Genomic DNA, 14,405 nt, shown 5'->3' with positions numbered 1-14,405 from the left:
CCCCGGGAACAGGGGTCTTGGCTAGAGCCTGTGGCCAGACTGTGGGACCGGTACCCTGTGCCGTAAAACTAATGGAGAGCTAAATAAATGAGTTTATTGTGGCCAGGGTAGTGGCACACACCGTTGATCACAGCACTTGGGAGGCAGAGGTAGGCAATCTGCATGAGTTTAAGGCCAACCTGGTCTACATAGGAGTTCCAGGCCAGCTAGAGCTGCATAGTGAGGCCTGTCTCAACACAAAAAAACCCACATGCAGTTAGATTGGAGCCTTTCCAGTCATAGAGATTAAATGGTTAATACTGGGGGGTGGATGACCTTACATTATGGTCCCTGAGGCCCATTCCTTCATGTTTATAATGACAGTGATGAGATGCCTTCTTCACAGGGTTTCTGTGAAGTTAGGTGAAGGAACACACACAAAGGCTAAGCATTTAGCATAATGCCTGAAACTTAGGAAGAGCTGAGAGACTGTTGCCGTTAGCAACGGTGTTATTTTAAAACGAGTGGTTATTAGATCTCGTGGCTTTTGTTTGAAGATAGTGTGTCACAGAAAGTTTTTATAGAGGAAAGAAAACTTTATTCCTCCCAGTAATATCTCTTCAGAAGTGCTATCTCTTTGTTTTTAATTTCCTCTCAAACCCTGTTTAATACTTTCACGAGGATCTCAACACTGAAGCAGTAGGAAGATAAAAGATGTTTGAAGAAAGAAGGAGAAGGCAGTGGAGGAAGCCTACCAAGCACAGAACAGCCACTGCTGGAGCTGGTCAGACTGAGCTGTACAACGTCCAGCCCCAGCCCCCATCCGTGTTGTTCGGTGCTCACTGTAGCTGTGGATAAGCTAGCCAGGAGACTCACTTACAATCACCAAAAACAATTGTGTTTCTAGTATGGTTCCAATTTCTAAAATCCCATCTACTTTTGCCAGGGGAATCCCATTAAAACTGTGTAAGAGGAAGGCCTGTTTAAATGGCTGTTTCCTAGTAAATGCGGCCAGAAGCCCAGAGAACTAATTGAAAATCTAAGGGCGATAAAAAGATAGCGAGAGGTGGCGTGTAAGACCATGGACACATGGGCTGATAGATATTTGGAGATAGAGGTAGGGGTTGAGGGCATTTAGCGCCCTTGGTTGTCAAAATTTACATTTGGGAATTTTCAAAGAACACCACAAGCTTGGAGCAAAATCGACTGTGCCAACCCAGCATTCCTGTCGGCAGTCAAAGAAAATAGGATCCTCAAGTGGTTGGTCAGCTCAGCCAGGGAAGAAGCAGCTGAAGTCAATTTCAAATTGTTCCTAGGACTTTAATATCCTGCGATAAAAACAACACTTTGTACAATGTATCCCGAGGACAGGAAGGGAGATTGAGCCCAGGAACTACAATGTTTCCACAGCTTTGTTCAAATAAAAATCCTCCCCACAAAAGTTGCAAACGTAATATAGATGCTGCCAGTCAGAGGGGGTGCTCAACCCAGAGTCTGGGGCATGTCAGTTCGTGTATTACCTGAGCTCCTTTGAGTTACCTTTCCTATGTTCAGTGTTGAGTACAAGAGGAGTCATTCCACAGCCAGCATCCTGGTACCCAAAAACGGTGTCAGTATCGTCTATGTTCAGATGTGTGGGTTTAGATGGCCAAAGTGGATGGCTGGTCACAGAACAGGTTTCTCTGGTCTCCACTTAATTGTCCACTGGCTATAGACCCAGCAGGAAAACAAGTGTGGAATTTTTTATTTCGTTTGACGTGGGCAATGGATTCTCTTGAGAGAGTAATGTTTTGAAGACTCTGGTAGCCCAGAGGAGAGTGGAGAGTCCTTTCTCTCTCTTCTCTAACCCTGACACCAATGCAGACCTCCACCCTCACCTCACCCCAGCCGTACAGCGAGTTATTATTTCCTAATTAGGAGTATGGGTTTTGCACAAGGAAGAATTTTTGAACCATGAAGCCTAACTATGTATCTATGGATTTGCAGGGAGGGAGGTTTAAAGCAAGTGAACAGAACCTTTAAGAAGATATTTTGCCCAAAGATAATGGGAAATGAGATCCATCTTTAATGGAGAATCACAGGAGGGGAATGTGCTTATACTAAAGTCAGAGAACTTATAAGTCTTAGCAGAGTTCAACGTTGAGACCCTCCAAAGAGATTCTGGATCTTTCTGTTTGGAGCCTGCCAGTGTGCCCTCTGTTTGAGCTGGCCAGTCCTGTGGTCTTGGGTCCTGATCAGACTGTGTCCTCTCTCATTCATCTTCTCAGTACCTGACCTCAGGATAAGATGTTTCAACTGGCCGGGCGGTGGTGGCGCACGCCTTTAATCCCAACACTTGGGAGGCAGAGGCAGGCGGATCTCTGTGAGTTCGAGACCAGCCTGGTCTACAGAGCTAGTTCCAGGACAGGCTCCAAAACCACAGAGAAACCCTGTCTCGAAAAACCAAAAAAAAAAAAAAAAAAAAGATGTTTCAACTGTGCCAGCGTCCAGGAATCTGATTCTAGTTAATTGGTCATTGACAGCAGTGAACCTTCAGCATGAGTTACAAACCCATTCATACTCAAGAGTCCTCAAGTTCAGCCTGTATTGACCAGCTCTCTCCACGATGGAGATTGCATAATGCAGACCTCATCCCACAGTGTAGAGAACACATGTGACCATGTAACCCAACTCAATTAGATGACAGAGGTTTCTCATCACTTCTACTAACCCCAACGTTGCAGAAAATATCTACGGACACGCATGGATGCAGTATTGTAATGCATATTCATGCATATACATACCCATGTATTATACAATACAGAAATCTGAATAGCCTTAAAATATTTCCTCAATTTCCCCTTTCCTTCTCTGCCCCCTTTCTAATTCATTTAAAAGATCAGGCTACAAGAGAAAATAAACCAGACATAGCAGTCCGTGTTTGAACATTCATATAATTCATAATGGAAACCTGAGTTGGGCGCTTGGCCTGCTGCAAACCCTTGCATTATGCTGGCCCCAAACTCTTGTAGCAACTATAATTTTATGACTGGTCCTGTTTATCTCTACCCTTGACCCATTTCTAGCCCAGACTCCATTGCCCTCCTGTTCACAGTCTGCCCTCTCAATTCCTTTTCCATTCTGTTCTGTTAGTCATGGCAATTACCATCTGATTGCCTTTTCTGTTCTTGCTCCTAAGCTTCAGGAGAGATGATGATTTAATTCTCTTACAGTGTATGCCACCACCACTGAACCTCAGATAAGCAACCCCATTGTTCATTTCTTGTTGTTTCCAGAACACAGTCAGAACACAGTTCCTACAGTAACTCTCTAGAGAACCTCCCACACAACTCAGTCTTCCCACACTCCATATAAATTCTAGTTGAGCATCAGTAATACTCTACGCACTGTGTTCGGAGGTATGCGTTACAAAAGAGAACACAACGTATCCAAGCCTTGCCTTGCTAGCTAGATTTCTGTTACTCTAAGAAAATGCCAGAAATAATCAACTCATAAACAGGAAATTATTTTGATTGACAGTTCTAGAGGTTGTCCAAAGTTTGATTGATTGATCTTGTTGCTTTGGACCTATAGCAAGGTCGTGCATCCTGAAAGGAGCCTGTGGCAAGCATAATCACTCGCTTTATGGTCAAGAAATGATAAGAGGGAAATAGGAAGGGGCCAAAGTCCTGCAGCCTCCTTTGGAAGGATGCCCCCAGAGCTCTCAGCACCTCCCACCAAGCCCCACATCACAAAGATTCTACCGATTTCCAACAGCACCATCTTGGCGTCAAACCTTTAACACGGGACCTTAGGGACATTTGTCCAAATCTCAACACTGGTCTCACGAATCTTATAGTCTGTAAGGGAAACAGAGGTAGCCCTCAACTGATTGACCTAAGTGGTTTAGTGATGGAGAAGCATCCATGGCCTCGTCTCCCTCTCACCATGCTGCATCTCTCTGCCCCCCTCCAGGAGGACTATCCTCCCTCCTGTCTTAGAAGAGCCGGCCTTATTTTCTTCTCATCAGTCCTTGGATTCATTCCCTCCTCTCTGTTCCTACTCCTTATGGTTCCCAGTATTTATTATTCTGAAATAACTGATACTTTATGTTTACCCTCAAAACAGTCTGCACTGTACACAAAACTGTGCCCTCGTCCATCAAAGAAATCCTGAAGACATTTGGTAGCATCTTCAAGTTTCATTTTGGCAGTTTCCTTGAGGATCATTTCATACTTTTGTCCTTTTGAAATTTGTGTCTAACCCCAAATGATCAGGATGGGCGCCAACAGACTGCTGTCCTTGGATCTGGATGACACGTTCTTCTGAGCGGTTTCTCAGAAATCGTGTCATCTTCCCTTCTCTTTAAGGGATTTCACTTGGATTGTCTTCTAGGTACTTTCTGCTGGCTTGGGAAAAGTCCCACCCCTCTAGGTTTCCTTTCTGTTACTCAGCCTAGCTACGAAATGTGAAGAAACATTGCTTTCCTCTTGTGATCTATTAATATTGGGCCAGCAAGGAAGGGAGTTTTAGGATCTGGGAATCTTTATAAAATTCCCACCCAGATCTCACTTTATCATGGTCGTAACCTGAGGCCCCTGGGCACGTTGGCTCCAGCGGTGCTCGTGTCTTCTTTTCGAATGAGTATTAGTCCTTGGAAAACATGTGGTTCCTCTTTTAAACTAATGCAAGGGCATCACACGAAACAGGGTGGCAGGGCACCAAGGGAACCCGGATGCTTCCGCTCCACCGCTGCCCTCCAAGGTGGCGTTTTTCTTCAGAGACTCAGTGCGAGCAGGGGCAGCAGCATATCACTGTTTGAGGTGTCGATGTCATCTGACATTGCGTGGTTCTCAGAATTTCTGAAGAAATCCATCCTGGCAAACAGGTAGTCGAGGTCTCTTCTGTGGCAGGGGAGAGTCTAGACCAATGGTTCTTGGATAGGAGAGGCTGTCTCTACTCTTGAAGCATGTATTAAGAGAGGTGGGATATAGCCTGGTGATGGCGATGCACGCCTGTAATCCCAACACTCCAGAAGCAGAGGCGGATGGATCTCTGTGAGTTCGAGGCCAGCCTGGTCTACAAGAGCTAGTTCCAGGACGGGTTCCAAAGCTACAGAAAATCCCTGTCTCAAAGAAAGAAAGAAAGAAAGAAAGAAAGAAAGAAAGAAAGAAAGAAAGGGAGAAGTGGGATGGGAGGGCAGTTGGTATCTATCCCAGGCCCAGGACACCTCCCCTGGACACAGGAGAGGTTTCATTTTGACTTTGCTTTCTGTCATGTGTCAAGTAGTCTAGTTATATGTTCTCAGCCTGGATTATAACTGGATGTTCCTAGAACCCCAAAGTACACAGAACCTCTTTGCCTTTGTTTTCTCCCAGAAAGACCAAAATCATTAATACTTTGTTGTTGTTGTTTTGAGACAGGGCTTCTCTGTGTAGCTCTAGCTGTCCTGGAACTCACTTTGTAGACCAGGCTGGACTCGATCTCACAGAGATCCACCTGCCTCTGCCTCCTGAGTTCTGGGATTAAAGGTGTGTGCCACCACTTGGCTCTCTAATACTTTCTTGCTGGGTGTGCTAGCACAGGCCTACAATCTTAGGAAGATGAGGCTTTTTTCCCCAGATTTATTTATTTGTTATTTATTTTTCAGATTTTTTTATTATGTAGATGTGTGTATGTCTGTGTATAGGGATGTACACAAAAGTGCAGGTGCCCTCAGAGATCAGAAGAGGTGAGATGCCCTGGAGCTGGCATCACAGTAGCTCTGAGATGTCTGCATGATGCTGGGAATCTAACTTAGGTTCTCTGCAAGGACACTACACACTCAACCACAGAGCTGTCTCTCTAGCTGCTGTGGAAGCAGGCTCAGTGGAGAGGAGGATCGTGTTGGGCTGAGATAGCCCCGGAGACTAATAAAGCAAACTTGTCAGGGACAAGCACCCGGGGCAAAGGATTTTAGTTATTCTGATGTGTGTCTACACGTGAAGGGTCCACTCCAGTGCTCTTGGGCCAGTGGGTGTGAGAGTGTAGCGATATATGCATTAGCCTTTCAAGACGGCAGGTGGTTGTGCCAGTCTTGGATCAGGGAGGGTCTCTGAGTCTCCGGAATTAAGTCATAACCCCTTAAAAATGGTTTTCTATGAGCCAAGTGAGGGGATCAGAGGAAATCAAGACTCCCAGATGACACAGCGGTAGGACAGAGGGCTCCATTTGGGATCTGGGGATGTATGTGGGAACCTGTTGATCTTGTGATGACTTCAGAGTTCTTCTTTAAGGCGGAAGGCCAGTATGACTAATTCCGGACCCCTCCAGAGCTACCCCAGATACTGTCTTATAATGGCGACAGGGAGAAGCAGAACAGGTACCAAAGTGTCTATCTGTCCAGAGCAGCTGGCACTGTGCAAAAATTGGAGCAAAGGTTGACAGTGACTAAAATAACCGGTCAAAGCTCAGCTACGCACTCAAGCGTGTGCACGCATGTGTGCATACCCCTACACACCCGCACACGCAGACACAAAAGATACAGACAGGCACACACACACTCATGCAGATACACACACAGACATAAAGACACACACCCACAGACAGACATACACACACATGCAGATACATACATAGACACAAACATACAGACATACACACATTCATGCAAATACACACACAGATACAAAGATAGAGACAGACACACACCCCTGGCCACAACACACAAGGCATTAGCAAGGTAGCCACCATATATTTTGGGAAGCAGGCATCAGAGATAGTGCACAAGCAAAAAGATCACTAGAGTTAAGGGGTCACTTGAGCTAAGGGGGTCATTAATGCTGAGGGGGTTAATAGAGCTAAGGGGGTCATTAGCACTGAGAGGTCATTATTGCTAAGGCAGTCATTAGTGCTAAGGGGGTTAATAGAGCTAAGGGGTCACTAGAACTGGGGGTGCAAAAGTTCCTGTTTATAGCCAGGTGAAAAGACTTCCTACTTATAAAGCCATATTTTGGCAGGGCAGGTGACTAGATGAAATCCAAGAGAAACAAGAAAAGATTTGAGAGAAAAAGTAAAACGTCCCATTTGGCTCCAAACATGCTATTTTCATGGTTACAAAAGGCCTGACTTGGCAGAAATTCATAAGGAGAAAAAAAAGGGGCCTGCGAGTTGGTGGATCATCAGCTCAAAAGAGAGTGAACCATGACCCAGTGTCAAAGAAACCAGCCGTGACACCTTGGCCCGTGTTAGCAAAGCATGGTGTCCAGATAAGCCGAGTCGATCCCCACAGAAGACAGCAGTGTGCAGGCTTTTATTTAAATGGATTTCAAAGGCGGACAGAAACCAGGTCCATGCCTGTAATCTTAGCACTTGAGGGGCTCGGCTAGGAGGACTGTGAGTGTAAGGCCATTCTCTGCTATATAGTGAATCCCAGGCTAACCTTGGCTAGAGAGTGAGACCCTGACCCCCACCCAAACAAGAGAGGGACTGGATAGATTTACCAGAGGGTAAAAACACTTGCTGTCCAGGCATGTCCACTCCTGAGTTCAAATCCCCAGAACACACACATGACTGTAACCCCAGGGGGCAGAGACAGGATGAGAGTGGACCAGCAGGACACTGAAGCCCTTCTCTGGCCTCTGCCTGTGCACTCACAGACATGCACACACCATAGTCTCCACCCCCACCCACACGCGGAGGTTGGGGCCATGAATCTTGAGAAAGATAAATAGGTCATAGAAAAATCTGGAAACTATGTCACCAGATAATGTGGTCAAAGAACTGGTTGTGCTTGGCCGAGAGAGAAAAGATGGGGCAGAAACCAAGTGTCTTGCCACACAAAGGATCGTGTGATGAAAGAGACTGATTTACAGTTATCCCGAGGGCAGACGGAGAACTAGAGAGCTCAGAGAAAAGCAGGCGTTTCAGAGTCGGACCTGAATGGCAGCACCCTGTCCCCGCACCCACCAGCCAGCCACTGCCGAGCACACACAAGTGGAGTTCAGAGTTGGTTTGCAAGGGATCCTAATTTGTGTGGGGCTTATGGGCGGGTTTGGGGAGGTAGACTAGGCGATGAGATGGCCTGCAAAATAAATATTTCTGTCCAAACAGCGTCAGTTTCTGCTCCTTCCTCTCACTGTTTGTCCCCAAGTCTCTCCAGCTCCTCCGCCATTTTAACCTTTCTCTCTCCAGAGATGTGTTTGCTTGAGATGAGAATCTCACTATGTAGCCCTCCCTGGTCTGGAACTCTCTGTGTAGAGCAGGCTGGCCTCAAACTCTCTGCCTCCCGAGTGCTGGGATTAAAGGCGAAAGGTTTCATGCCTGGCCTTTTCTATTCTTTCCTATACTCACCGTTTGATCCTTTTGTTTCTGCTCATAATTTACTGTTAATGTTTTCACTTGTTCAGCATCTGGGCATTTAGAAACAGGCTCTTAGACCATCGCGAGGGCGCGGTAGTTAAAGGCGCTCACTACCAAGCCTGTCAGTATGAGTTCATTACCTGGAACACACAAGATGGAAGAAGAGAACCGACTCTCGCAAGTCGTCCTTTGACTTCCACAGAAATGCCGCGGCATGCGCATGCGCGCACACCCACACAATAAACAAATGTAAAATAATAAAAATGATAATAAAAAGGACTTTGATTTCTTTGGAGAAATCACCATCATCTTTTCTCTCCTGGTCCTTAGATTAAATTGATCGCAGCGAGGAATGATCACGTAGCACTTGCCTGGCTGACAAGGGCCTACACAGTAACACTAACCAGTAGGAATTCAAGGAAAGGTCTATGCTGTAACTGCGAGAAAAAGTCGGGGCCATTTGTCAGCTGTAGTCATCAGAAGCCAGTGTGCTGGAAGAACCCGGAAGCAAAGGAAGTCACCCCAAGAAAGCGAATGTGGGAATGGAGAGAGTGTGTTCTGATGACGCACGCCAGCAAATTCCCCCCCTTTGATTTCGATCTCTGTCTCTTGAAGCCAGCTTGTCCTTTCGGTTTCAAAATCTCTCAGTCCTTGGCCTCTGGCCTATTGAAATCTGACCCTACACACCTCCCCAGCATATTTTCTTTCCACAACCCTGTCACCTGCTGTAGAGCTGACGCACAGGGAGCCAGAGGACCGCAAGGCCCTGGGCCAGGTCTCCTGAAGACTGATACGCCTTCCGACACACTTTCAGGAAATATTTCGCTCCTAAAAGCTTTTGTCCCTGAGGTTTTCTTTCACACTGCTCTGTCCAGAGTGTCCATTTTTCTACTCCTAGGATTCGCACCCCGGTAGCAGGCTTTACTTACTGAGCCCCTCCCACACTAGCTAAGTGCTGCCGACTCAGAGCCCACGTTCATAGCTCCTGCCATGCTGGACTTAGAGCTCCAGGGGAGAACTGTAGGCGGATTTTCTTTGGGCCTCCAGCTCACGAAAAACAAAAAACAAAACAAAACGACAGGGAGGCTTATTAGTAATTATAAAAGCTCAGCCTATCGCTTTGGTTTGTAACCACGAGCTCTTATAACTTAGACTGATCCTTTCCTATCCATCTACGAATTGCCATGTGACTTGTAACTTTTACATCTCCTCTTGCATCCAGCCTTTCCCTCTGCCTCTGCTGGCGACCCCTCCTTTCTCCTTCCCAGAGCTCTCTGTCCAGAAGCCCCTGCTACACCTCCTGCCACACTGTTGGCCATTCAGCTCTTTATTAAACCAGTCACGGTAACACATCTTCACACCGTGTAAAGGAATATTCCACAGCAGAGAACACAGCGATGGAGCCGGTTCCTAAAACACGAATCCTCGGGGAGAACTCACACAGCCGCTGCTCTGAAGCTCGAGTTTGCATCATGGAGAAAACCATTTTTGTGTTAGGCTGTGTTCTGTCACTAGGATGACATGCTGGAGACTAACTTATGGAAACGGTCATCCGGGCTTTGTGTCTTCAAGGTTCTGGTGTATGTTTGGTTTGGCCTTGTTGCTTTGAACCTGGTATGGGACAGCATGTTTTAGACAGGCAAACCATTCCCCTCATGGCCAGGGAGCAAGAGTGAAGAAGAGACCGAGGCCATATTGCCTCTTCAAAGGCATACCCTCACATAGCCTAAAGATGCCCAGTCAAGTCCCCTCTCAGAGGTCCTGGAACTTGCCAACAGCACCAGCCTGGACCCAAACCGTTGATACACAGGTCTTCGGGGGACAGTCAAGATCCTAACGCTTCAGTTCTGTCTCTAGTCACGTTCTCCCACTGTGACCTCACCAAGACACCTTATGTAGAACAGAAGAAAGAGACGCAGGAAAAGATCCACAAGGAGAAAATAGAGCAAAAGAGTCTGTTTATCACCCCAGTCCTCAGTCCCTGCCCAACAGCCCCCATCCCAAGGTAATAATCAGTTTCTTACGTCCCACCCCAAAGCAGGTCTGTGCACACTCAAGAAGATGCATGCATGCCCTCCCAGGCCCCCACTCAAGAAGATGCATGCATGTCCTCCCCGGCCCCGCTCTCCTCTCCTAGAAGGTGGCTTTTGCATTTCTCTGTCTACTCAGGAATGGTCCCCGGAAGTTGAGTATCACTGGCGTGTGCCTATGATCCTTGCATTTAGGAGGCAGAGACAGAGGGATCAGAAGTTAAAGGTCATTCTTTGGCTATATAGTGAGTTAGATGAGGTCAGCATGGTTTACATGAAATATTATCTATATAGATACTAAAGAGAAAGATAACATCCTGAAGGAAATATTCTTTTTAATGGTTATACAATATTCAGTAGTACAGTGAGAAATCTATTACTTTAAAAATCTTTTGACCAGAACCACTGTCATGGAACCCGGACTATTCCACTGGGTGCCTGATGCACTTGTGGTCCCTTTTGGCTCCAGGTCCGAAGGGCAACCCTCAAGGACCAACTGATTGTGAATCTTCTTAAGGAGGAACAGGCCGTCCAGAACAAGATTGCAGTTGCTGGGGTGGGTGCTGTTGGCATGGCTTGTACCATCAGTATCTTAATGAATTAATGAAGGAGCTGGCAAGTGAGCCTGCCCTTGTTGATGCAAGAAGACAAGCTGAAGGGAGCCATGAGAGATCTCGAGCATGGCAGCCTTTTCCTTAGAATGCCAAAAATGGTCTCTGGCAAAGGCTATCGTGTGACTGTGACTTCCAAGTAGGTCATTATCCTAGCCGGAGCCCACCAGCAAGAGGGAGGGAACTGGCTCATTTTGGTCCAGGAAAATGTGAACATCTTCAAGTTTATCATCTCCAACATTGTGAAATACAGGCCAAACTGCTTGCTGCTTCTAACACAGCAGCTATCTTACCCCACGTGGCTTGGGAGATACGTAGCTTTCATTAAAACCGAGTTCTCGGAAGTGGTTGTGATCTGGGTTCAGCTTGGTTGGGGGTTTACCTACTGAGCTGCCATGGATGGGTGGGTCTGTGGGGAGCATGGGGGCTCCAGGGCGCCTATGTAGCATGGTGTGAATGTTGCTGGCATCTCCCTGAAGAGCCTGAGCTCAGAGCCAAGCGCAGACACAGACGACACCCAGGAAGTGCTCAGACGGAAAGGTTCTACATCCTGGAGCACTGGCCTCTCTGTGACAGACTTGGCCAAGAGCAGAATGGAGGTCCTTGGAAGGATACCTCCCATTTCCACCAGGATTAAGGGTCTCTATGGAATAAAGGATGACACCCTCCTCAGGGCCCCTCCCCCATATTCTGGGAGAAAATGGGGTCTTGAGTGTTGTGAGGGTGACTCTGACTCCTCTTGGAAGAAGAGAGTTGTAGTTCTGAACCCGGTGCCAGCCTTGAACTCACTATGTAGCCCAGGCTAGTCTCAAACTTGTAGCAATCATACTACCTCCGCCCCCCAAATATTAGGGTTACAAGCATTTGCCACCAAGCCTGACTTTTGTCTTTCTATGAATAGGAAAAAAAAACTGCGTCATGAACGGGGAATTCACATGTCTGATAAACATACTAAGAGTTCAACCTCAGCACCTATAATTCCAGCATTCTGGAGACTAAGGCAGGAGGATAGAGATATCCTGGGCTACCTGAGTACAAACAACAACAACAAAACAATTGCTTAGGGAGTGGCTATGTAGCTAAATTAAGCCTGCGGGCAGTGGTGGCGCACACCTTTAATCCCAGCACTCGGGAGGCAGAGTTAGGCAGATCTCTGTGAGTTAGAGGACAGCCTGGTCTACAAGAGCTAGTTCTAGGACAGAGCTACAGAGAAACCCTGTCTCGAAAAAACAAACAAAACAAAACAAAAACAAACAAACAAACAAACTAGGCTAAGCCTGGCTGATGCTCAGAGGTAGCCGTAAGAATATACTTCTTCTTTTGTTCTTCTTCTGTTTTTTAGATACTTGCCAATGCCTGGGCCCACTTTCCCAGCACTCAGGGCTTTCTCACTCTTATCTCTGAAGCAACTTCCTTCTTTGTTGGTTTTGAGACCAGGTCTCTCTGTAGCTCTGCAGAGGCTGACTCCCCAAGTAGGCCCAACTAGTCTGGATTACACAGATCCGCCTGCCTCTGCCTCCAGAGTTCTCTCTCTCTCTCTCTCTCTCTCTCTCTCTCTCTCTCTCTCTCTACACACACACACACACACACACACACACACACACACACACACACACTTTCCTGCCTCCAGGCAACAGTTTGCCTGTCCTGCTGCTTTTCTTTGTTAATTAGCATAAAATTGTCCTTGAGATCATTTGTTTGTTTAGACTTCATCTTTTATTTCAGAAAATTACATGGAGTTGGCAACAGGTGCAAACTAAGGGATGCTTTCAGAAGTTCCTAGCAGCGAGAGACTTACGGTTTTTTTTATTGTTGGTTTTTTTTTTGTTTTTTTTTTTCTCGAGACAAGGTTTCTCTGTAGCTTTGGTGCCTGTCCTGGAACTAGCTCTTGTAGACCAGGTTGGCCTTGAACTCACAGAGGTCTGCCTGTCTCTGACTCCCAAGTGCTGGGATTAAAAGTGTGCACCGCCGGGCGGTGGTGGCGCACGCCTTTAATCCCAGCACTCGGGAGGCAGAGGCAAGCGGATCTCTGTGAGTTCGAGACCAGCCTGGTCTACAAGAGCTAGTTCCAGGACAGGCTCCAAAGCCACAGAGAAACCCTGTCTCGAAAAACCAAAATAAATAAATAAATAAAAGTGTGCACCACCACCGCCTGGCTGAGACTTAAGGTTTTTAATTCTCGATGCAGTCACAGCACTCCTGGGAGTCCATTCGATGGGCACAGCCATCAAAATAGACAAAGATTAATGCACTCAGATAAGTGCTGTGCTGGGGGAGGACTTGAAAGCCTATTTGAAAGCTGTTGTCTTCTAAGTAAGGCATGATGTACTCCTACCAGGAAGGCCACGGAAGACAGTTTCAAACAATGACAAGGGAAGATGTGTATATTCCATTAAGAGCAGGAGACAGAACTCCTCAGGCCATAAGATGACAATGCCATAAGAACATGAAAAAGTAGAAATATGTTCAAATAGTAGGTACTCGTGTTTGTTTGTTTGTTTGTTTTTGAGACAGCGTTTCTCTGTGTATCTCTGGCTATCCTGTAACTCACTCTGTATCCCAGGCTGGCCTCAAACTCACAGAGATCCATCTGTCTCTGTCTCCCATGTACAGGGATTAAAGGTGTGTGCCACCACCGCCTGTCAGGTACTCAGAGATTACATGGTGTCCTATCTTTTGCTATTCTGCTATTTCTCAAGGTTTACACTGTTCCTGGACTGTGTGGTCTAAGAGAATCCCGCACAAAGCAGCACACAAGCAGAGTGCCACCTCCGGGCTGTGGGGCTAGCTTAGTATGGAGGGGGCAAGCGTGAGAACCTAGGTTTGGTCTTTGGCACCCTGTTTAGAAGCTGGGTGTGGCCTTCTGTGCTGCTCATTCCAGCACCGGGAGTCAGAAACGGGAGGACCACTGAGGCTGGCCGGCTAGCCAGCCCAGTTAAATTGGTGAGGCTTGGTGGGACACCTTACTGGTGTCCGGAACAAACAAATGAGAGGTGGGGACTGAGAAGATGGCTCAGTGCTAAAGCAGAGGACAGGGGTTTGGTTCCCAAGACTCACACTGAACCACTCACAACCATTGGTAACTCCATCTTCAGGGGTCCTCTCGCCTCTGTGGGTACCTGCCTAACGTGTTTGTACATATATGCACATGCGCACACACATGTATACACACGCACACACACATGCATGCACTGAGAGGCAGTGTCTTCTTTTCTCCCCTTGCCTCATCTGACAGACTTTCCTTGAAGAAGTTCCTGCTGGTAGAAGCAGCTCCCAGGGAGCCCTGGAAGAGTAGGTTCTCAATCTAGGCTGTCTACTCTAAGATTTGTTTACCCTCTCCCTTTCTAGGCCCCACCTGTGAGCCTTGGTGTTTACTGGGTAAGGTGAGACAGGCCTTCCACCTGCTCTGTGCCCCTGCTGGCTTTCCAGAGTCCCTCTGGCTTCAGACCCCAGCCTTGCTGGCCCT

General features: G+C 47.0%; 1 pseudogene; it reads left to right on the top strand.

Annotated features, from left to right (window-relative positions):
- The first annotated feature begins 9,695 nt into the window (after positions 1-9,695).
- On the top strand, positions 9,696-11,698 carry LOC121437600 (annotated as a pseudogene).
- Positions 11,699-14,405: the final 2,707 nt, after the last annotated feature.

The sequence above is a fragment of the Microtus oregoni genome, unplaced genomic scaffold (genome assembly GCF_018167655.1).
Source record: "Microtus oregoni isolate MIOR12 unplaced genomic scaffold, Mior012 000053F_ref0000044, whole genome shotgun sequence".
In the NCBI taxonomy this organism is placed as follows: Eukaryota; Metazoa; Chordata; class Mammalia; order Rodentia; family Cricetidae; genus Microtus; species Microtus oregoni.
The sequence above is the reverse complement of the archived record's forward strand: the minus strand, read 5'-3'. Positions and strand labels throughout refer to the sequence as shown.